Source organism: Sinocyclocheilus anshuiensis, unplaced genomic scaffold, assembly GCF_001515605.1.
Source record: "Sinocyclocheilus anshuiensis isolate Anshui unplaced genomic scaffold, SAMN03320099.WGS_v1.1 scaffold303, whole genome shotgun sequence".
NCBI lineage: Eukaryota > Metazoa > Chordata > Actinopteri > Cypriniformes > Cyprinidae > Sinocyclocheilus > Sinocyclocheilus anshuiensis.
The window spans coordinates 462,344-487,380 of NW_015549583.1; positions in this window are offsets into that span (position 1 = coordinate 462,344).

Here is a 25,037-nt window from a genome sequence, read left to right on the forward strand (position 1 = left end):
CACACGCACACGCAGCTTAAAAATGTGAATGACGCTTAGAGTTAACGGTGGTAACACTTTATTTAGGGTCACATAGTTACACAATAAATGTAGTAAGAACAGTAAATTATCAATTCAGTATTTTGTTTTTTTTAACTGCTTACACACATTTCCAAAAACTTTGCTTTTTTTTTTTTTTTTTCAAAATGTTACACACAAATTCAAGAAAAATGAAGCACTGCATTCAAAATATCACAAACACTTTTGCCATAATATTATATTTTTGGATATATCATATACAGTACACACAGTTATTCAAAACCTAAATCTATTCTTTCATGAGCTCCTGTGTACATTTCTGCACACGATTGAAAGTAATTGGCAGAGAGATGTTAAAAAAAATCCATTGTAAACACGAAAGCAAGATTGAAAGGATTTTTATTTATTTTTTATTTTTATTTTGTTTTTGAGTTTTACTTATTTTAGTGCATCATTAAACTAAATTCAAATTAGAAATGCCTTGGCAACTATAGCTGAAATAAAATGTTTTCATATGTTATTTTACGTTATATTTTATATTATTTCATATTATTTTCTTTTATTTCAAGTAACAAAAAAAAAAATTCCCTTTCAGTCGGTCACTCTCGACGTCACGTCGGTAATGACCGACGAATTGGGATCTCGCTTAGAGAGACCAATACACTTCGAGTGTAAACTAAACGAGCCGATCCACATTGGCATGCGATGATTGCATCCAACTGCCGCTGATCGCAGAGCGAGTATAACTAGGCAGCAGGTGCAACGCATACTCAGCTTTTCGCTTCGGAGCCGAGCGATCACATAGTTTTGCTCCTGACTACTCTACTGAGAGAAGACTGAACGAGTTCAGCGCGCTCTTTGGAGCTCTTGGTGTTGGATGTGTGGTGCTTCAGTGGTGGTGGTTTCCCTTGTCGAGTGGGTTGCACACATCAGGCTGCACTACCCCTTGTTTGTGTTGCAGGCGGCCATCTCCCCTGGGCGCTTCAGCATGCCAAAAGAGCTTTTTCCCTAAAAGAGCATTCACGGGTGTGTCTTTTTAAAGACGACATTGCGTCTGGCAAACTCGACGTTACGTATTTGTAAAGACCTCCACCGTGTCCCGAGCCCTCAAGGTCGGACGATTGGTTCTTCGGTGTCCGCCAGCTGCAGCACCCGGTGGAGTGGTCGGTTGTGATGCAATTGTGTCCTAATACCACCTCCACCCGGCAGGGCAATCCGTGCCTCTCCTCCCGGGTCTGTAAGTACTCCTCTGGTCTGTCCGGCGATGTTTATGTGGCCTGTGGAGCAGCTGCCTCCGCCTTACATGCTACGGCGTTACTGCAGGTACTTCAGGCTAAAGCACTGAGGGACCTGCACGAGGGTGGTCACGATACGGAAGTTCTGTAAGAGCTCCGAACCGCAACTGACCTCGCGCTTCGAGCGACAGAGATCACTGCAAGTTCTCTGGGCCGTGCGATGTCCACACTTGTGGTCCAGGAGCATCACCTCTGGCTGTGTCTGGTCGACTTGAAGGATGCCGACCAGTTCAGTTCCTCAAGGTCCCTGTGTCCCAGACCAGCCTCTTTGGCAGCTGCTGCCTCCACCCATCCGCCGGCCGCAGCGTCCCCCAGCCTGCTCGTCGCAGAGGGCGGCCCCCTGCATCCCCCCCTGCTACCGTGCCGCATCTGCAGCAGCCTCGAGCAAGCAGCACAGAGGTCCAGAAAGAGAGAGGAAACTGCTCTTTGGGGGATGGTGAATGCACCTCTCCCTCCCCCGGAAGAGGGCCGGGTGGAGAATCTGGTTTCCAAAAATCTCGACGGAGGGACCAACACCAGACCACACTCATTCTCCTCTCTCTCCAGCAGGCAGCAGTGGGTGGTTCGAGAGCGTCATCAAAGGCCCTACTGACGCACCCTCTGCCAAACCGTTGAACCAGGTAAGTGTTGCACCGCACACTCAGACCCCTCTTCGGTCCGCCCACAGACCGGTTCCCTGCATTCCACCTTGCTGCCCCACCGTGGGTACATCGGTGGTCATGCTGGGCCAGCTTGTATGGTGTCTGGGTGCCTGGCTACCCAAACCGTCTCACTGGCCCCTGTGGACCATCAGACTCGGCTATGGGATTCAGTTCACCTCACGTCCCCCCAAGTTCAGCAGCATCCGCTTCACATCAGAGGTCCAGACCTCTGGAAACTTCACCTCTGGTCCTTGGATGTGACGCGGAGGTTCTAGGTGACCTACCCCAAGAGGTAGTAGACACCATCACTTCGGCAAGAGCACCGTCTATGAGACATGCTTATGCATTGAAGTGGAACCTGTTCGTCGAGTGGTGTTCTTCACACCGAGAGGACCCCCGAAGATGCCAGATCAGAGTCGTGCTGTCCTTTTTGCACCAAGGGTTGGAGCGAAGGCTGTCTCCCTCCACCCTTAAACTCTATGTGGCTGCGCTTGCTGCGTACCACGACCCCGTGGAAGGGAAGTCGTTAGGGAGGCATGACTTGGCACTACAGCAGGGCCCATTTGAGCTTTTGCAGTCAGTTGAGCTAAAGTTTCTTTCAATGAAAACTCTGCTCCTGACTGGAGCAGGAGGAGGAGGCAGACCCAGCCCTAGCTTTGCTTTGTCCCGTCCGAGCCTTGAGATGGTACGTAGACCAGACACAAAGCTTCAGGACCTCAGATCAGCTCTTTGCCTGTTACGGAGGCCGGCAGAAGGGGAATGCCGTCTCTAAGCAGAGGATGGCCCACTGGATAGTGGATGCCATCACCCTGGCTTATCAGGCACAGGGTGTGCCCTGCCCGCTCAGGTTGCGAGCTCACTCTACTAGAAGCGTTGTATCCTCCTGGGGGCTGGCTCGTGGCGACTCGCTGACAGATATTTATAGAGCTGCGGGCTGGGCGACCCCCAACACTTTCGCTAGATTCTATAGCCTTTGTGTGGAGCCGGTATCCTCCTGTGTTCTCACCTCAAACAGGTCGAGGCACTGAGAGGCCCCGGTTTAGTGTCGGCTTGCTAAAACTGCTCCAGAATGTCCATACTGTAGACCATGTTGAGCTCCCGCATCCCCTCGGCAGCCAGACGTGGCGGAATGTCCGGTTCCAGGCCATCACTCGATGAATCCGTGAGAACCAGTAGAGGGCTGGGTTCCATATGTAGAGACCTAAGTGGATCCCATATGTGTAAAGTCCATGGTATAGCCCCAGAGCCCGTGTTTTTCTAAGAGAGTTACAATCACCTCTAATCTTTTATATGCACCTAAACGGTTGTTCATAAGTGTAAGTGCTTCCGAAACCTCCTTCGGGAAGGATGGGGCTTCCGCAACATTCCTGTTCCAACACACAGGACTCACTGGCATAGGACACTGGAAGGGGCAGCATCCATGGCGTTTTGGTAGGGATCCCAATTCGTCAGTCATTACCTATGTGACGTCGAGAGTGACCGACTGAAAGTATTGAAAAAATTGTAATAGCGATCGTAAAAAACTGTTAAACTGAAGCTAAAAAAAACGTCTCGGTTACGTATGTAACCCTTGTTCCCTGAAGGAGGGAATGGAGATGTCACATCCCGTCGCCACAGCTGCTGTACCGGCCGGGTCACCGGCTCAGCTCCTCAGCGAAAATCTGAGTATGCGTTCCCAACAGGTAGGATATTGTATGAGAGCTTCTCCTACTGCAAAGTGTAAATAATTTTACCATGTATTACAGTGACTGTATGCCTCCGGTCTCTAATATGTAACATTATTTTGTCTCTCTAAGGATTCAACGTCTACCTCCCTCAGGGGGCAGAGGAAAGCTCCTAAATGAAGAAAAGGAACTTGCTATTGTCCGTCGCCACAGCTGCTGTACCGGCCGGGTCACCGGCTCAGCTCCTCAGCGAAAATCTGAGTATGCGTTGCACCTGCTGCCTAGTTATACTCGCGCTGCGATCAGCGGCAGCTGGATGCAATCATCTCAGGGGGCAGAGGAAAGCTCCTAAATGAAGAAAAGGAACTTGCTATTGTCAGCATGGTGATTGCTGACAATGAAATTAAATTAAAGGACATTCAGTCGAGAGTTGTAGGAGACAACCTTGTCTTTGGGAACATTGCAGCAATCAGCATAACATCCATTTCTCGGACTCTAGCTAAACATAGAGTCTGAATGAAACAACTATACAAAGAACGGATGGTTTTTGACCATCGTCCACAGGACCAAATGTCCCTCGTGGATGCAGTGGATGCTGCATGCCAGGGGTGGATAAGGCATACCAAAACATTCTTCCCAAGATGCCTTGCCAGAGAAGATATCAGGTGTGATGTGGATGAGAACATGTGGCCAAACGCATGTTTGTTTTTCATTAGATGATGACTTTTTTTTATTAATTTATTAATCGTATCCAAAATAAAAGTTTTTGTTTACATAAAATATCTGTGTACGTTTATTTTGTATATATAAATACACACACGTACAGTATATATTTTGAAAATATTTACATGCATATTATTATATTCATATAATCTATATCACATATAAATACATTTAAAATATAAACAAGTTTTTCTTAAATATATACATGCATGTGTGTGTATTTATATATACATAATAAATATACACAGTACACACACTAATGATGGCCCCTTTTGAAACACTGCTTCATGAAGCTTCGAAACCTTTGCGAATCAATTGTTTCGAAACAGGGGTTCGGAGCGCATATCAAAATTCCAAAGTCACGTGATTTCATTAAACGAGGCTTCGTTACATCACAACGGTTTCGAAAAGTTTCGAAATTTCAATTGTTCGCCTTAGGGGGGTGATCTCTGTGAATCAGCATCTATGGTTATACGATCTCGGATCAGTTTGATCAATGTGTACGCATATTATACAGACACTTAATTTTTAATGGTATTTTATTATTTTGATTGAATTTAATATATTACACTTTCAAGAAAGCATTTGCATTGGGTTTGTAAAAGCTGTTTTTATGCATGTTTTGGCCTGAGTTTTTTTGTTGCATTTACACAGTTTTGAACAGCTGGCGTCACCAGCGTGTGGTGTTTGAGCGCTTCGAAACAGTGAATCATTTTGAGAAGCAATTGGTTCAATTGATTCGAAGCTTCGAAGTGGTTAATTTCTCCCATCATTAACACACACACACATATGTTATGTAAACAAAAACTTTTATTTTGGATTACAGTTACAACTCAGGTCACTGTTCTCAAAACAGTTAACACAATGACCTGAACACTTTATAATTGTCCTAAACAGATTGTATGTTTTCATTCATTTCATACAAATGTCAAATCATGCAAATAATTTTCTCAAAACAATATGCATAAAATTATCAAATGTTTTCACAATAGTTAATACAACCAACCAATACTTTCAAATATCTGAAAAAAAAAGGTTTTACACAAATCACAAACATTTATGTACCATTTGTGTTTGTCCAAACACAACAAACAAAACTATATAATTTTCCATTCTATCAAATGAACATGGTATTGTAACAAATGGTCTACTGAAGGTGAGTTGTGATGAACCCAAGTGTAGCTTTTATTCAAAGTATTCCAAACAAACGAAGAAAGACTTGACTTGGCATGAACAGACTTGACTACCTTCACCAACAGCAGGTTACACAGATCAAAACTTGACAGGAAACAATGGCAACATGAGGGCTATTTATATCAAACAATACAGGTCACATGACAAGAACCAACCAATGAGAACATGACACATGAACCAAAGAACTAATAGCAGGATAACATGAGGGCAAGGGAATCACATGACTAGACAGGGACCATGACTAAACTCCAAAATAAAAGACATGAAAACACGAACATGAAACAAAACCCAAAAACATGTATATTTTCGATAGGCCCTAAACTGATAACTATTCGGTTAATCATACACTCAACACAAGAAATGCAGTTTTCCTAATCGTTTACACATTAATCACAATTGCTTTAGAGTAATAATAAAATGGAAAGTATACAAAGAGCAAGAATGAATAAGCAAATAATAATAATAATAATAATAACAATACAATATAAATAAAAATAAAATAAATAAAAATATATTTTGTTGGTAGAAATAAATGTTTAGGTTGATTCAGTGATTTGATTTGAATAAAACTAGTTAATTTAGATATTACCTTTGTTTCAGTGCTTAGTCTTAACGAATAAACTCTTTGTTAACTACGGTCGTAAGTTCCATTGTGAACTCTATTGGTAACGATAGAACTTGTTAGATGCTTTTAGGAAACGCACCCCAGAGTATCAACCGTTGGCTTTCAGGTGAGCGACGTGTCAGTCCACAAACTCAGACCCACATATTATGATCTGAAACGAGCGTCTCTCTTCCTCCCCACAGACACAGGACATGTGATTTTTCCCATCCCTCCAGTCGTCCTCCCCTGCCTAGGGCTTTTATACGGGCTCCTGAGGCATGAGGCGTATCATTGGAAGTGAAACACGGCTCTTTTGACCCTCGGGCGGCTGATGGACGTGGAGCTGCTGAGGGTGGACATGGCTGGCTTGTTCGTCCCTGACAGCTGAATGTGTTTGTGAGGTGAAGCATTGAGGGGCCGCAGCGCACCATTGTCCATGGCCTCGCTGTGCTGTTCGCCGTCCACTACCGGCCCGGCCTCCGAAACGCCTGAGCAGGTGCCCTCAGGAAGGTACTGGTGCAGAAAGCTCGTCCCCTTTCTCTCCGCCGGCTTTCTCACATTTAATTATCTGATTTCCTCTGCTCCTGCGGTCAGCTTGTTGCTGTGGAGAGCCGCCGATTGTTCTCGGTGAAGCCGTGGAGAGCCAGAGAAAAGGGGACCTTCTTGTTTCACATCAGATACTAGAAGCTCCACACAGACTGAGTGTCTGCGGTCAGTGGAGAGTGTGAAGAGTCAATGACGTGTCACCTCTGTCTTCAGAGAGACGCCAGATCTTCATTTAACCTCCTCTGGACCGCGCTGGACTCCAGGCAGGACGCCAGGCTTTCTGCAGCCCTTTATTCCACACCATCATTTTGTCATCCATCAAACGTTCTCAAATCTGAGGGGAAAACAGCAGATTCTGTGCTCACTGTAGCAAAAAATAAATAAATAAATAAAAATAATAAATACAAATCATAAGCGTAAAGCACGTTTTACTATTTGTTTTTGGCCCTTTGGTACATTTTTATAAATATATTTATAGGTATAGCGAGTGTAGCAATGTACTGCAAAACAACAAAAAAATAAAATAAACAAAATAAAATAAATAAAAACAAATAAAAACAAAAACAGTAAAGCATGTTTTACTATTTGTTTTTGGCCCTTTGGTACATTTTTATAAATATATTTATAGGTATAGCAAGTCTAGCAATGTAATGCAAAACAACAAAATAAAATAACATTTGTTTGTTTTTTTAGCTACAGTCAAGAAAATTAAATTAAATAATAGTCAAACATTAGCTGTCATTAGAATTTTTAGCAAACTAAAAAAGCACACTATTTATAAGTGTATTCATAAGCAAAGAAAGTAGCAATGTAATGCAACACAATGTAGTACTTTTTTTAGTTTTTGGCTACAACAGTTATTATATTAAAAATAATATAATTATATACAATAGTTAATATTAACAAAATATTATTCTTTTATAATATTATTTGATAAAAAAATAAAAGTTAAACAGTACTTTGCAATACTTAGATCTTTTGGTCAGGTTTTATAAATATAGTTGTCAACATTTGAAGTGGATCAAAAAAGTTCATCAAAGTTGTTCGAAGACATGAATGCATTTTGGTTTTAGGTTTTAGGACAACTTTGATGAAAGGTTTTGATCCACTTCAAATGCTGACTAGTGTATATTTATACGTGAAGAAAGTGTAATGTAATACAATAAAATAACGGAATGCAATATGATAAAATGTGGTCATGATTTTTTTATTTTTTTAAGTACATCTATATCTTTGGTGAGTTCAGGAATTTTCACGACGTGTGGGAACATGAGCACTAGATGCTAGACCACAGATCTGACATGAGAGAGCAACATAACTTAATGCACGGGGACTGTGTTTGAACCTTGTTCCTGCATCACAACCATCAGTTCACCATCACTTTATCTCCCACAAAAACCTTCCCAGACCACATTCTCTCAAAGACAGCCACTAGGACAGAGTGCATGCGAATGACAGCTCAGAGAGAGAGAGAGATGGATGGAGAGCAAAACTAACCCCCCACGTATGTCCTGATTGCATTTGAAAATCACCTAATTAGGTGATTATGTCTTTAGAGGGATATGTGCATTTCAAAAGCCCCCAGCGAGGCAGTGAGCTGAAAGCAGAGAGGCTGAGAGCTAATTAATCCATTTAACTCCCAACCCCTGATGCCCAGAAAACAATGCGGCCGGCGGGCCAGAGAATGTGGAGGATTGCCTTTCAGAGCCCCTCTTTGAAATATATACTACAATGACAAATGCCCGATTCTTCACTCAAACACCAGCATGAATTTCCCAGCCCAATTACTTCACTTTTCCCCCGATAAGGCCGGCCGCGCTCGTCCTGACGATGGCAAATTGTGATTTCCATTGTAATTACGTCCAGCTTTCGTGAAACGTGATAAGGGATTTGCCTTTGATTTCCATGGCTGATAATATCATACAGTAAGTTGGAGTAATTAAAGCAGGTAATTCGAGACTTGACATTCTGGTCTTGGTCAATTACACACAGCAAAAACAGTTGTCAACTTTAGTATTGTGTTTCATCAATCATTTTGCATGTTGAATCTATTTAATGGATCAAATTCAGCCTGCAATGACATTAAAGTAACAAATTATATTACCAAACCCAGTTTAGCATCAACAAACGTCACTTGTTCAATGCTCTTTCATCTTTTTAACCCATGAATGCCTTTCAAGTTAATTACTCTTACATGACAATGAAGGCTCGCGCTCGCTGTGAGAGCTGTGCCGATTCATTCATTCATATGAAGAGATGAAACAGGACATTTACCTTTTCAACAGAATAATTGGGATCAGCTGTAGTTACTGACTGTAAATTATTTTGATATATTTTGATCAGTTCAAGTAAATCGAGGAACTGTATTCTCAAGTTGTCTGGATTTACATTCTATCTAACTTTATCACAGATGACATGAAAATAAAAGTTGCCCCTGGTTTTTGTTTACTTTACTTTACTTTACTTTACTTTACAGCTGGTCTGTGAATGATTCATCAGTGAAAAATAAAAACAATTAATAAATAACACCAAAATAAACATTAAAATAAAACAAATCATATAATAAAAATAAAATGAATATTAAGCAATAAATATTAATATGATAAAAATAAGCAATAAATATTAATATTACAAAAGCAATATTAAGGAATAATTTAAATACTGTATGACCTCCTTCAAATGCCAACAGATATAATCAAGTCTCAGTCTGTTTAGCTCTGAAACACACCACATTTCTGAAATTTATTTTGCTATATATATATATATATATATATATATATATATATATGTGGGTGTTTTCTGGACGGGGTTGAGACAGATTGGCGGAGCAGCATGCTGCTATCTGGCAGGCGTTCAGCTTTACCTGCGCTCAGCTTTCTAAGACCTCCGCTTTGAGAGCTTCAGAAGGTCCTCAGGTGCTCCTCACTCCAAATCCTTCCTCCACATGTAAATCCTTCATATCCCATGAAGCGGAGGAGACAGCATACAGACAGCATTATGAGATGCTCACCTGGACGCCGGACAAATGTGTATCTAAATGGACAGAATCTGCAGTCCTCGTGTAAAGGATCAGTTGTAGTGCAGCTAATGGCATTACTGCTCACTCCAATCATTCATCATTTATAGAAATAGTTCACCCAAATGAAAATTCTGTCATCATTTACTCACTAAATGAAGACTAGGTCTGTATAAAGTCCCAAAATATCAACAAAGCACCATAAATGTATAATAAAAAGTCATGCACTATACTCTAAAAAAATATTTTTCAGAGTTGTAAATAAAACAAATATTAGTTCACATTATATTAGTTTATATATAATGCATTAATTATTGTAATGCACTTTATAATTGAATAATCTCATGAATAATTGTAACCACAGTTATAATACATTACATGGCTTATCTGTTCATAGAATGCATTAAAACACACGACAAACCAATTTCAGAAGTAACAAGGAATCTGTTAACATTATAATGCATGTTCATTCTGGTTACAATTATTTATGAAAATATCTAATGTATTACAATGTGCATTATAAATGACTTTATAATGCATTAGACATAAAGGCTTTAAGTGTGACTGAAAATAATATTTCAGTCTAACTGTTTAAAATTTTGTGTTTAATTCAGTGTTACTTGCCATTTCTTTCCATTTGTGAAATTTACTAGCAATTTTTTTCCCAGTGTGTATTCCAAGTTTTCTAAAGACTAATATTTATATTTACAATATAATTTTCCTGCCCAGCAGTCTCAGTCCTCATGGTCTTCCATTATCGTATGGAAACGAGCAACCGGAACACATTTTATCTTTTGCATCATGTGGAAAAAGAAAGTGATGACAGCACCGAAGAAATTAATCTTCATCGATCTCATCATCCAGAAACAATTGTTTGAGGTTGTAAAATGTGAGGTATTTTGGTAAACAAAGGTCAGCTGACTGCCATGCCAACTGGCAAGAGGGTCACATTAGTGGACAAATCCTGCCAAACCTGCCTCATTACCCATGATTCATAACTGTGCTTAAACAAATAGAGCTGCCGTCCCGCCTTTCATCTTTAATTTCACAAACTCATTAGATGGATCGCCGAGATCCGCACGGCAGAGAGATAAGACCACCACCTGTGACGAGGCCCTCGCCTGTGCCCTCACACACACGCGCACACTTGCACACACACACACACACACACGTATACACACACATACACACACACACTTGCACAGTTGCACACACACACACACACACACATGTACACACACACACACGTACACTTGCACAGTTGCACACACACACACACACACACACACATGTACACACACACACAAACACACACGTACACTTGCACAGTTGCACACACACACACACACACACACACACACACACACACACACACACGCACACACACACACTCACACAAACGCACGCACGCACACACACACGCACACACACACACATCAGAAGTCAGATCAGATGCCACTGATGCAGTGCCAGGACGCTGGTGTGTGTGTGTGTGTGTGTGTGTGTGTGTGTGTGTTTGTGTGTTTGTGTGTGTGTGGGGGTATCTCTCTGTGTGTAATCTGACTGCAGTAGACAGAGCTTGTGACATTCATTCAGAACATTCAGAAGGGGAGGGCAAATGTAACATCTGTGTCTGTGTCTGTGTGTCAGTGTGTATGTGTTCGCTCAGGGAGCAGCTGGAACAGCACTGGTCAGGACACAGGAATTAAACCTGAGCTGCTTGGCAAGAAAGCTCTCTGTATGGAGTCGCTCTGATCGGGGAGAGAGTCAGACATCCACTAGTTACACGTACATCACCCAAACTATCAGACATGGATACAGAGTAAACAGACAACAAACAGAAAATAAACACGAGAAACAAACAGAACCCAGAGTTCTTAGCAAAAGAGGAGACGTTCACGCATGATTTTCTGTTGTCAGAAACACATCTAGATTTCTGTCAGCTGTGAATTAATGAAACTCAACACAACACCTCTGCAGTCTGAAGACACCTATAAATACAAGATACACTCTCAGAAAAAACTGTCACTGCGGCTGGACCTTTCAAAAAGTACTAAAATGTACTTCTAATCTACTAATATGTACCATTTAGGGGTAATTAAGGTGCAAAGATGTACTTTTTAGCTTTTGTACCTTAGTATACCACCTCAGGGACAGATATTTATTTCTATAAGTGTAGAAAAGACCAATCACAATTCAGTATGCAAATATTTGCAAGAAAGAAGGTCACACTTCTTTGAGACATCGACCTTATAATTGCTCTGCACACTGAACTAATGACAGTGTTTAATGGCGCTTTGCTGTCTTTCTGGGCTGTGTCTCAATATGACGCGCTCTTGTAGAGTTATTCTTACTCCTGGGCTTGTTGTTCAGGTGGGCCTGACGTCAGGAGAGGCTCTAACCATCTGCCATGAAATGATGCTACAACAGTCTCCAAACAGCTCCATTCACACACACACACACACACACACACACACACACACACACTGCTCTGGATCTCAGCATCAGACGTGCCTTTGTTTCTGAGTCATTGTGTGTTTCACCAGGGAATCAGGATCATGACACAACGCTGATGAGCTTTGTGATATAAATTATATTAGTGACTGTTTTCATGCTGCGTTCCGCTCAGTCTGAACCTTATTATTTGTTAAATTTATGACTGTAAGTGTAGAGTAAAAATAACACTTTTTTTATTTTTGCTAATTATTTAATATGTCCATTTCAGGGTATGACATTATTTAAATTTTTGGCATGTATTTATTTAGAATAATTACTCATTTGTTTAGAAATCTATTTTATAATTTATATTTTTATAGATTTTTAAAATGTATATAAGTATTACCAATTTAAATACTTGTATAAGGTGTGTGTGTGAGAGAGAGTGTGTGTGTGTGTGTGTGTGTGTTTGAGAGAGATAAGCTGTTTTAATATAGAGCTTGTTATAGCTACTGTAACATAACCATAACAGAATACTTTTTACCTTAATAGTATATATTTAAAAAAAATGTTGTATGCTTTATTTTTATGCCATTTTTGCAAATGAATATGTCCTAAAAAGGAGGTTTTGTCAGGTTTAGTGCACTTGTAGGTACACATTTGTATGTGGTTTAGACACACACACACACACAAACAATCAATAAATGTTTTTTTCTAAATAAAATAAGGTGAATTTAAAACATTAAAGCTGAAATGAAAACCTTTATTTTAAAAATCCATTTAATAATAAATAAACTGATTATAAAACCAACTGCATTGTACATTATTAAATAAAACAACATATTATGTAGCACATAACAACTAAGGATCTTTAATCTATGTAAAACCATTTTACACAGCCAAATCAAAACCTAATCCAATCAATACAAACCAGGTTTTAAACGCTGCCCATTACGCCAATTAAAAAATGTCCAACAGACGATCAATTTACATTTTTTAGGAATCAAATGCTTACCTAATCTAAACTACACAAAACCGAGCTGCATTCTATTGATTAGATTTCAGATTAGGACAATGAACTGAGCTTCAGCGACTTCAACAGACAGCGGTCCTTTCCTCCCGCATACGTGTGTGTGTGTGTGTGTGTGTGTGTGTGTGTGTGTTTGTGTGTGTGTGTGTGCGTGTGTTTGGTTTAACAGGTTTATTAAAAGCACTACGGCTGTCATTTTTATGCTCAGAGTTTTGCATCACAGTGAAATAATGTGTGGCATTTCGAATATCACTTTTACTCCCAACGAGACGCTTAATTTGATCAGTTCTCTGAAGTGGGGCGCTTTGTTTGCATTATATTTCCATTCAAACATGAACGTTTGTTTATTTATTCAGCAATTTAGTAGCTCGACTCTTCTTCTTGCATTGAATTTGGTAGAAGCTGTAAAGAAATCATAACCATCATACTGTATATTATATAACTGAACATGAATTTCATATTAATGACCTTTTATGTGTTTATAAAATTCTCTCAACTTTTCATTATGCAGTTTTAGATAGTTATACATGTAATTATGAAAGCAAGGGGAAATAATTAAATACAACAACATCAACATCAATGTATAGTTTTAATTCAAATATATTTATGCAAATTCTGAATATGTAATTGCAAGCACAAATATATAAATGTAAGTCATTAACAGATACATAATCATGATTTTTAAAAATGTATCTCTAATTAAAAACCTGTAATGTATTCAAAAATGTACTTAAAAATCTGCAATAACAGATTTGTAATTCTATATTTAAGCTTAATAAATACGCACGGAATCTGATTTCCTGTTTGTGATGATGTGAGTATTTAGCCACTGGCTCTCCTGACTGACACACTCATGTTTGATACAATTCTACAGAGATTTCCATTTGAATAAACATAAATTATCAAACAATTATACACACTCCTCTTTGCCCTGACGTCTCATCTCTGACATCATTACCATCCATTCATCACGAGGCATCAGCAATTCATACCTGCGTTTTCATTCGATTATCTTTTGTTTGAGAAATGTGTGTGTCCTGCATCTTGATTGAATAGAGGCTAATCTAATTTCTTAGTCATACTGCTGCTGAAAAGTGTATTTGTTTGAAGGAGAACGACTTGAGCCGACTTAACAAAGGGAGCCAAATTTATATGTTTTCTATTGTGACTACATAAGATTTATAGTGCAATTAATTTGAATAGATTAGCGATTTCAGTAATTCTATAATTGAATGAGTCATGGCTCGAAGAAAAGATACGCTGTTTTCCTTTCACGATTAAAGTAATTAGATTAAACACAACAAAAGTCGGTTTAAAAAAGGAAGAAAGAAATATAGCATTGTTTGTTACAACATGAAACGCTGAAAGCGCATTTGTCTTGCGTAGTTGTGTCGTTTTTTGGTTTGGTTCCCGGAAATTCAGACTAAATATGGTATTATTAAAAAAAAAAAAATGTTAATTAAGAATGTTAATATTTTATTACAGATTTATCTTGTCTCTATAATGTTTTTAATGTAAATTATGGCATGCAGTTGATTTTTAAAACATGACACAAATTTTATTTTTAGAATCTTAAATTATTGCAGGCGTAAAAAGCAATGCATAACGTGCAAAACAATACAAATTAAGTAGTACTTTAAAAAATAATAATAATATTAATTAAGAATTTTTATATTTTATTACAGATTTATCTTGTCTCTATAATGTTTTCATGTCATTTATGGCATGCAGTTGATTTTTAAAACATGACTAAAGTTCTATTTTTAGAATCTTAAATTATCGCAGGCGTAAAAAGCAATGCATAACGTGCAAAACAATACAAATTAAGTAGCACTTTAAAAAAAGCAGCAGGAAGAGGCTCTGGAAGTTTTTTTAAATGCAGTCCCTGTGTTTACAGAAACAACAGCCCAGGCTGATCCCTGACTCCAGACGTCTGTGGAGTGGAAGCACTGCGCCTCCTAAAGGCCAGAGCAGGAGTCGCACATCCAGCCCTCCTCCTCCTCCTCGACAGCAGAGCCATTTCCAAATCTCTCGCTCCTCACCCCAGCTCTGAGATCCTCTCTCCTCTCGCTCCGGCGTGCCTCCTCTTAGCGCTTATGATCCATTTTCTCATGGCCGGGCTGATTTGAGGAGTTAGTTGCCGCTCAGAGGAAGCCAGCAGTCAATCAATGCCACAGAAATAGCAGCGCTCCATTAGCAGCCGGTAATGGTTTCCATAGTTTGACACAGGCGAGCTTGCTCTTACCTTACTTTGATGGTCTTCTCCAGACCTGCGGACCCTTGGCTGTCCCGTTTCCCCCTCGGTTGCTCGCTGTTTAACGGGCGTCTGCGCTGACCGCCCCCTTCCACTCCCTCGCTCTTTGTTTTGATGAAACCCAATACCTCAAAGCATCTTTTGTTTTACAAGAGGGCCAAAAAGGGTTTTGTGAGGAAGGCGAGCGAGCGAGTTCGAGAGCACCCCGGCTTCCCCACCTGGCATGCATGCCTCTCTCTCAAGCGTGGATTATTACAAGCAACATCTGCTCCGGGGTCGATGATCGCTGTCAGCTGGCAGCATCAGATATGACACGTGGACCGTCCCCGGCGTTTGATGTCGTCTGAGTTCGGACGCTCGGCCTGGCGAGAGGCCACCGTCTGACTGCGTGAACCCAGAGCGCAGATTTACTGTAAAGGCGTCCAGATGCACACCGCAGGGGCCTGCTGTTAAATGAGCTACATGTATTGTATAGTTACATATCGCTAAATGCGAGAGTGGAGATGAGAACTTTCCCATGTACACCATTCCCCGCGGCTTAAAGCCAGAGTGTTTAATGTGCACCTGGCAGCAAACATCCACAGAAACGCCCACGCTTTCCAAAAGTGCTGCTCGGAGAAGAGCTCGGACATATTTGTGCTGGATGGAGTTCTGGGCCTAAATTCTGATTGGATGTGCTGCGTTCGAAGCCGAGTTTCATTCTATACTCACGCATGCTATACATTAATACTGAAGTTGCTACAGTTAAGGCCTGTTCGCATCAAGAGAATACAACACAGAGCAAACAATAGCACCTGGATATCGCTTTCAGACCAATTGTGAGCCTGCAGCACAAAAGCAGTCTTAAGTCGCTGGGGTATATTTGTAGCAATAGCCAACAATACATCGTATGGGTCAAAATTATTGATTTTTATTTTATGCCAAAAATCATTAGGATATTAAGTAAAGATCATGTTCCATGAAGATATTTTGTAAATTTCCTACCATACATATATCAAAACTTAATTTTTGATTAGTAATATGCATGGCTAAGAATTTCATTTGGACAACTTTAAAGATGATTTTCTCAATATTTAGATTTTTTTGCACCCTCAGATTCCAGATTTTAAAATAGTTGTATCTCGGCCAAATATTGTCCTATCATAACAAACCATACATCAATGGAAAGCTTATTTATTCAGCTTTCAGATGATGTATACATCTCAATTTTGAAAAATTTAAACTTAAGACTTCCAAATTCCGAATAACATTTCCAGTTGTTATAAGCTGATGTCAAGCTTAATACAATGATCAGTAATGTTACTGTTAACTAAAACTAAACATTTCCGTTCATTGAAATAAAGCTGAAATAAACTAAAATATAAATGCTAGATGAAAAATGTAAATGTATGAACATTATAAATGTTGCTTTGGCAACTAAAAATATGTTAAAGCACTAAAATCACTAAAAATAAAATAAAAATATAAATCAATTTAAATTTAAATTAAAGCTAAACATAAATATAAAAAATACAAACACATAACAAAATTGCCAAAACTTAAACTAAAATTAAAATGGAAACTGAAAATGTTTTTAATAATTAATGATAATTATTAGTATTATACTATAAATAACACTAAAGCAACACCGACACTGTAATCTGTAGTTTTGAATTAACTTAACATATTTAAAAAAAAATCCAAACCTAATAAAAAGGAGAAACACGGAAAGGAAAACTCAAAAAAAATAAAAAATAATCCAAAATATGAATGATGCTATGATAGTATAGAAATAATACTAAAATAACACTGAAACTTATGAAATGGGTAGTTTAAAACCTAGTAAAAATGACAAGCACATAACTTAAACTAAAAATGAAAGCTCAAAATATAAAATAAAGACTAATTCAAAATATTAATAATACTATAATGGAATATAAATAATACTAAAATGACACTGACACTTAGTCGTCTTAAATAAAGTTAACATAAAACGAAGACCGACTTCACAGACTTGCTACTGTATTATTTGTCATATCACAGCAGTGATTAGAAGCAGAAGAAATGAAAACTTCTGGAGGTTAAGAAAAGGTGACGAGCCTCAGACTCTGAGATGCTTCTGTCTGGACGTCTCAATCCCTGCACCAACCCTGAGCCGCTGCACCACATGTTGTCACTCTTCAAAAGCAGACATAATCTGTGTTCAGAGCAGGGCCTGGTTTCTCTCTCTCTCTCTCTCTGCCTCCCCTGCCGGGCCGTGAGAGATCACGGCATGCTGTATTGCTGTGTCAGGTGTTATTAGGCGGCTCCATCACTCTGATGCTCGTGTCCACTCCAGGGCGGATGAGGGCCAATTGCTTACACCAGCTACAGTGACAGAGCAGGGGGTGATTGGCAGCAACATGCTCCTGTCTGGGACACACACACACACACACACACACAGAAGATCTGACACACACACACACGCTCACACAAAAACACCCGCATGTGTTTATGCTTTTGCATGTGTAAGAACAGTGATGTTGAACAATGCTTTTGTGCATATTCAAATTCTCCAGCAGCTCACAATGCAGTAAATTCAACATACTGTGATAGAAGCTCAGCTGCTTTCAAAATAGTGTAACTAGAGTACACTTTTCCCAACATAAAGCTGTGAGTCAAAGTGTTTGTTTTCTATAGCAGAAATGCTGCTGTTTATCACTAAACTATACAATGATTTCTCAAAACAAAGATTATTGGATTACGTTTTACAATAAATACTATTTCAGTCTTTTTACTCCACAATTGTACATCTAATGTGCTACTTGCCATTTATCTGTAATTATGTGTGGAATTTATGAGTGAAAATTGTTTCATCATCATTTCTTTTTTTTTTTAAATGTTAAATTAAGGTGTGTTCTAGTTGTTTTGTTGTTGTATTTTGTGGAAATGTATCTCCAGATGTCAAACTAATTGGGTTTGTTCAGTCACTCCAAAAATGTCATTGTTTCGTGCCAGAAAAAAAGTGTTATTGATTATATATTTAACCATGTGTTCCAGTCATTTTGAACTTGAGATGATTTTATTTTTCCTGAAAATGCTAGTTAATGTTAATGCATTGGACTAAAACTTACTGATAATTTTTGTATTTTTTTGTATTTTTTTCCATACCTTGTTACACCCCCCAGTGCTCCCAGTCATTCATAAATAAATACATTTCTCATTTATGCTACATTATCATCAAATCTTGGATTCAATCTTTTTTTTTATCGACTTATTTTCTTATGCACCTCAGTTTTGAGTGAACATTGCTAAAATGATCCACAAATAATGATTTTATCAATGCGTTCATTGGCCTATGACCAGTCAGTTCAAATAATAAAAAAAAAATACATACACAAATACATAAATAGTTTGAATCCAATATTTGGTAACACTTCATTTTACAGTGTCCTTGTTACATGTTACATGTACATACTATAGTAATAACAATAAATTATGCATAATTACATGCAAGTAACCTTAAGCCAAACCCTCATCCTCACTCTAACCCTACATTATAGTAAGTACCTGTAGTTAATTAATACTCAGTAGCTAACAACGACACCATAAAATAAACTATAACTCAATATTTGGTACAGTATACCAAGAAATGTATAAGCAGTTTTTTGTTGGTCAGTCGTTTTTGACGAGGAACACCAACTTAGGTCAATCATTTTCAGCACAGCACAAAGTTATAAAATCAGTTCAATGTTTCAGTTGAGCTTGACTGTAGTTGGAGTAGTTTAATTGAAGATGATTAGTCAGATCTGACACTGGTAACCGGACAGTTGTAGGTGCATATGACAACAGTGTGCTCTGTTTTCTTATCCGTTTCTTCTTGGCTCAAGTGGACAGTTTTACATGCAAAGGTTGCATTTGAAGTGGAACATAATTCAGCCAATCAATTCAATCGATTTGTCTCAGACAACTATTGATGGCTTATTTTCTGAAGCAATCGTTTCTATTAAACTCCTCATCAGTCACTAAAATGCATATGCCGTTTAAAATTTTCTGTCAGACTTTATACAAATTAATTCTAGCACGGTCATTAAAATGAGCCAGTTAAAATGATTGCTAATGATATTACACTGCTCTACAGATCAATGAACCAATAATATTTGCATGCACTATATAAGGGAATACTGAAGAATACTCCAGCCCTTCAGAACAAGAAAGGAAGCTTCGGTTCGATATAAAGCTTGCATACGTGAGAAGCGAGGAGCATTTCATATACAGCCCGAGCTTTCCCTGAATTAGTGTGCCAGCTTCAATCTCAGCATCTTTGCCTTGAGGAGAGAATGTGTTGGAGTCTGTGTTAAGATGTACTGATACTCCATCACAGAATAATTCTGTTAAAATAATGATCTTTGGGCTATGGGCCCTCAGGAGCTGTTCTGCACTGAAAGCTACACTCATAAAGCCTTCATTTTTACAATTGGATATTGGAGAACTGATTTTTCCTCAGTGTGAACATATAAGGCTCCTCGGTGACAGGTCGGGGTCTGTTGGAGAGCGTGCCACATTACAGAGCTTACATGGTTTGGTGCTCATAACTGCGTTAGGTTTTGAAAGCACACAGCGTTAGCATGAGGGGAAGGTGTGTAGAGGCCCTGTGGAAAGATGAGAGGATCGGCCTCGCCACACACAAACCCATCACAAAGTTCCTGCAGTGATCCGTAATAAACACAAGTTTCCGATAGAGTTACCGTTTAATTAAAGGGACAGTTCACCCAAAAACGAACATTCTGTCTTTATTTGCTCATTCTCATGTCAATCTAAACCGGTATGCTGTTATATTTTCAGAAGAACACATTAGAAAGATATTTTCCAAACACGTTTGTTAGGTTAAAATAACAATTGCAATCTTCAAATCTACCATTAAAGTAGTCAAATGCAGCTCAGGAACAATATTCCCAGTCCTTGATTGTTGTATAGAGAAGAACTGCATTCCACAGAATAAAAAAGAACGGCATTATGGGTTTGGAACAACATGAGGGTGAAAAAAAAATAATGATAGGATTTTCTTTTTTTGGTTAAACTATTCTTTAAGTTCATTGAAGTTAACGTATAATCACGTTTAACCATTTGACTAGTCCGCACTGCTTTCAAATATGCACGTTCAGCATTTTTAGATGATCACTCTTTGCAAAAATGTTAGATTTTTTAACATCCGTGAATAAATTTGTGATTTTTTTTTTTAACTGCCTTTATATACATACAGTATTTAAGTTACTGTTAATTTAGTTAAGTAACAATTTATTTCGTTCGCAATACACTAACTAATCCCTTTGTTAAAATAAGTGTGCTTAACTGTGTTTAATGTGCACTGGTAGTATACTTCACATCTTTAAATAATATTTTTAAAAACGTCTCGGTTACGTATGTAACCCTCGTTCCCTGAAGGAGGGAACGGAGACGTCACGTCGGTTGACCGACGCAATTGGGATCTCGCTTAGAGGGACCAATCCACTTCGAGTGTAAACTAAACGAGCCAATGCACATTGGCATGCGATTATTGCATCCAGCTGCTGCTGATCACAGCGTGAGTATAAGTAGGCAGGAGATGCAACGCATATTCAGGTTTTCGCTGAGGAGCCGAGCCGGTGACCCGGCCGCTCAGCGGTGGTACAGGAGACATCGAAGTGGATTGGTCCCTCTAAGCGAGATCCCAATTTCGTCGGTCAACCGACGTGACGTCGGGAGTGACCGACTGAAAGGGAACAGTATTTGCAGATAAAATATTAATGGAATAAAAGACCACTTAAGTGACTTAAAGAGAGACACTTTCTAGACTGTTTTTTTTTTAAGTGCACTTTAATAATTTCAAATTAGAAGTTTTACTTCAAAGTACATTTTAAATCACTATGCTTTAATAATCTTTTGTTTTAATAATCTACTTTAAAGAAGTACACTTAAGTTGATTTGTTGGCTAACATATATAAAGCACATGTAAAGTATGTGATTATAATTTTAACTGTGGTGTGTTATTTAACATTACATTCAACATTGATATATATTAACTGTACTAAATTGCAACATCATCATTACAACTGTGTAATTACAGATATATTTAAATACATGACATACAAGTTTTAATAGAAATGGCATTAAAGTATAGTTTATCATAAATGCTTATCAATACGTTCAGCAGCAACTTTAACAATAACGATCTACTTAAGTCTCACTTAAGTGGGTCAGAAACACTACATTTCAGCTAACTACATTTCATATAAAGTATAATATATTTTCACTTAATTTTAATTAACATGTCATTTAAATGTCTGAAAACATTACATTCAGATCACACTTAAGTATACTGTTGTAAAGTATATCATTTATATAATAAATTATCTTTTTGAAAGTATGGTAAAGTGTATTTCTTTTTCATAAGCAATGTGAACTTATACTTAAAATGTTAAAAATGCATTAGTGCCTGTAGAAATTAATATAAACCTAAATTTAAAAAAAAGTTGTAAAATTAATGTTTATTGCTATTTCATACCTAGTGCAATGCTAATAAACTGAACCTTATTGTTAAGTGTTACCATGAAAACAAATTTAACTCAAGTCAGATTAAGCATTCTTAATGTTTATTAATATTGCAACAGTAAACAAAATGTGTTTATTATCCAGGAATAATTGCATTGTAATACAATGCATATTTTAATACTGATATTTGATTTTTAATTGTTGGTCCACCAAAAGATTCTGACCACATTTAATGACCTTCACATAATGCATACTGTCACTGTATTTAAGAGAAAGACTGATTTGCATTTCGCCTTGCTTGTTAACTTTTATGACTGACACCAGCAGCTAATAAGTAAGAACAATAACGCACATGTGAGAACAGGGCTTTACAGACGAGCGATTCCAGCAGGACGTCTATGAAGATCACCACAGCACTTAGCACCCGCTCCTTATTTGGTCTGATGGGTGGCAGTTTGAGGCAGGTGATGATTTATAAATGGACTGTCGGCTGGTGGGCCCACAGGAATGGGGAGGACTTGGACAGGGAAGCTGGGGAAAGTGCCAGGGTGCTTTACTGGAGCCGAGGCACATTAGCACAGGCTGGAGCATCGGCTCCTCGCTGCAGGGCCATATGGAGCTGACAGGATGCTGAGCACTAATTAATTTGACTGCAGAAGACTCTCACAACAAAGAGAGATATGAAGTCCATCACCGCTCCTCTCCTCACACACATACATTGTCATTATTTATTCACTCTGACATCTTTTTTACGCTGTCTATCTTTACATCAGAATATGGGGTCTACTGAAAAGACAAGATCAATACCATTTTTAGAAATAGCTGAGAAAATGATACGTGCAGCAGCAGATGCAATAGAGCGAGAGCGAAATGAGATTCTGCTAACACAAACACGACAGCATCTCATGTCCCTGCAGTGTGAAATACCACTCCCGTGATGTTGCGGGATGGCCTCTTTTTTGCCTTATTAGTAGATGTTTATCCCTTAACTTTAAAATTCCAGCTAATGACATGGGACTTAATTTAATACATCAGTCAGCTACAGATGGAAGGAACACAGTCATTAACACAGACTGATTCATGTTCGTCAGTGTTAAGAGTTTTAGAGAATGAAAAAAAAAAAAACCTTTTCGGTCCAGTGGAAATGATACAAACAGAGATGTGTTCCTGATGCATCTTAAGACGACATTCCCCTAATAAGATGATTGTGTTAATGATGTCTTACACATGCTTTAAAGTTGCTGCTACATCATAAGAACAGGTTGAAAACAAACATCTGAAACACCGGGGGAGAAACGCTCTCTCTTCACTGAATAAATGCAAGCGATCGTGTTTGTTCAGTAGTTTGGAGCTTCTTAAGCACATTCAGAAAGAAAAGGTCTCTTCAATCGAGTTAGTGGCTTTAAAATCAATGAATTCTGTAAATCAGCCATGCAGTTGTTTACAAAAACCTTCGTCACTTTAATAGATGAAATGCATATTCAAAAATAATTTCTAATTATTAGAGAAGTTGATCAATTATGATTAATCACATTATTCATCAGAGGTTTTTTCTAAATCAGGGTCATATTGATTTTTATTATCTTTATCTTTACTGAGTGCACATTTTAAGTATTATGAACAAGTCAATTTACTTTCCATCTAATTTGCCTACTGTCTTTGTGAATATAAAGATGATAATTAACTTTGTTTTGAAACAGAAATGGTCAGGTTGGAATCTGAATTGCGGTTAAGCTCTGAGCACATGAAGGAGGTCTGTAATATCTGAAGAGTGGAGCTGCAGGAAATCATGATAAAACTGATTGGCTGATGGGTTCACATTAAAGTGCACACATTATGCCATTTGTAAGGTTCTTAATATTGTTTTGGGAGTCTCCTAAAGTAGGTTTATATTAGGTGCTGTAAGTTTAACGCGTTAATTAATTAGTTATGAAAAATAACGCAATTAAAATATTTTAACGCAGTTTACACACTATATATATATATAGTTATTTTTTATATATTCAAATTCAAATGACCAATCACTCGTTTATGCTGTAAAAAGAAGAGTCAATTCTTTCTTTTGGGAAACAATACATTTATTTATCCTGCACTTCGGCTTTACATGCTAGCAGATCATTTACATTCACAGACTTGTACAGCTACATTCAAAATGGCATAACAGGGGCACTTTAACACATACAGTCTCAATCTTTCACTATCCTAACCTGTGACCAGAGACACTTTTAAGAGCCTCCAAAAAAATGGCTAATGAAATATTTGTGACTTATATGCTGCCGGTCAATATGATTTTTTTAAAGAAATCAATTATTGTATTAGGTACACTCAAAAAAAATGCTGGGTTAAAAAGGGACAAACCCAGCTATTGGGTTGTTTTGACCCAGCGGTTGGGATGTTTTGACCCAGCGGTTGGGATGTTTTGACCCAGCGGTTGGGATGTTTTGACCCAGCGGTTGGGATGTTTTGACCCAGCGGTTGGGATGTTTTGACCCAGCGGTTGGGATGTTTTGACCCAGCGGTTGGGATGTTTTGACCCAGCGGTTGGGATGTTTTGACCCAGCGGTTGGGATGTTTTGACCCAGCGGTTGGGATGTTTTGACCCAGCGGTTGGGATGTTTTGACCCAGCGGTTGGGATGTTTTGACCCAGCGGTTGGGATGTTTTGACCCAGCGGTTGGGATGTTTTGACCCAGCGGTTGGGATGTTTTGACCCAGCGGTTGGGATGTTTTGACCCAGCGGTTGGGATGTTTTGACCCAGCGGTTGGGATGTTTTGACCCAGCGGTTGGGATGTTTTGACCCAGCGGTTGGGATGTTTTGACCCAGCGGTTGGGTTTAAGACAACCCAACCGCTGGGTCAAAACAACCCAATAGCTGGGTTTGTCCCTTTTTAACCCAGCGCTGGGTTATATTTAACCCAGCATTTTTTTAGAGTGTAAGGACGCATTAATAGCATTAAATAAAATTGAATAGCATTAACATTTTTTTGCATGGTTTCCACTTAAATATTGAACAATAAAAAATAACTGCTTTCAACATTGATAATAATCAGAAATGTTTCTTAAGCAGCAAATTAGCATATTAGAATGATTTCTGAAGGATCATGTGACACTGAAGACTGGAGTAATG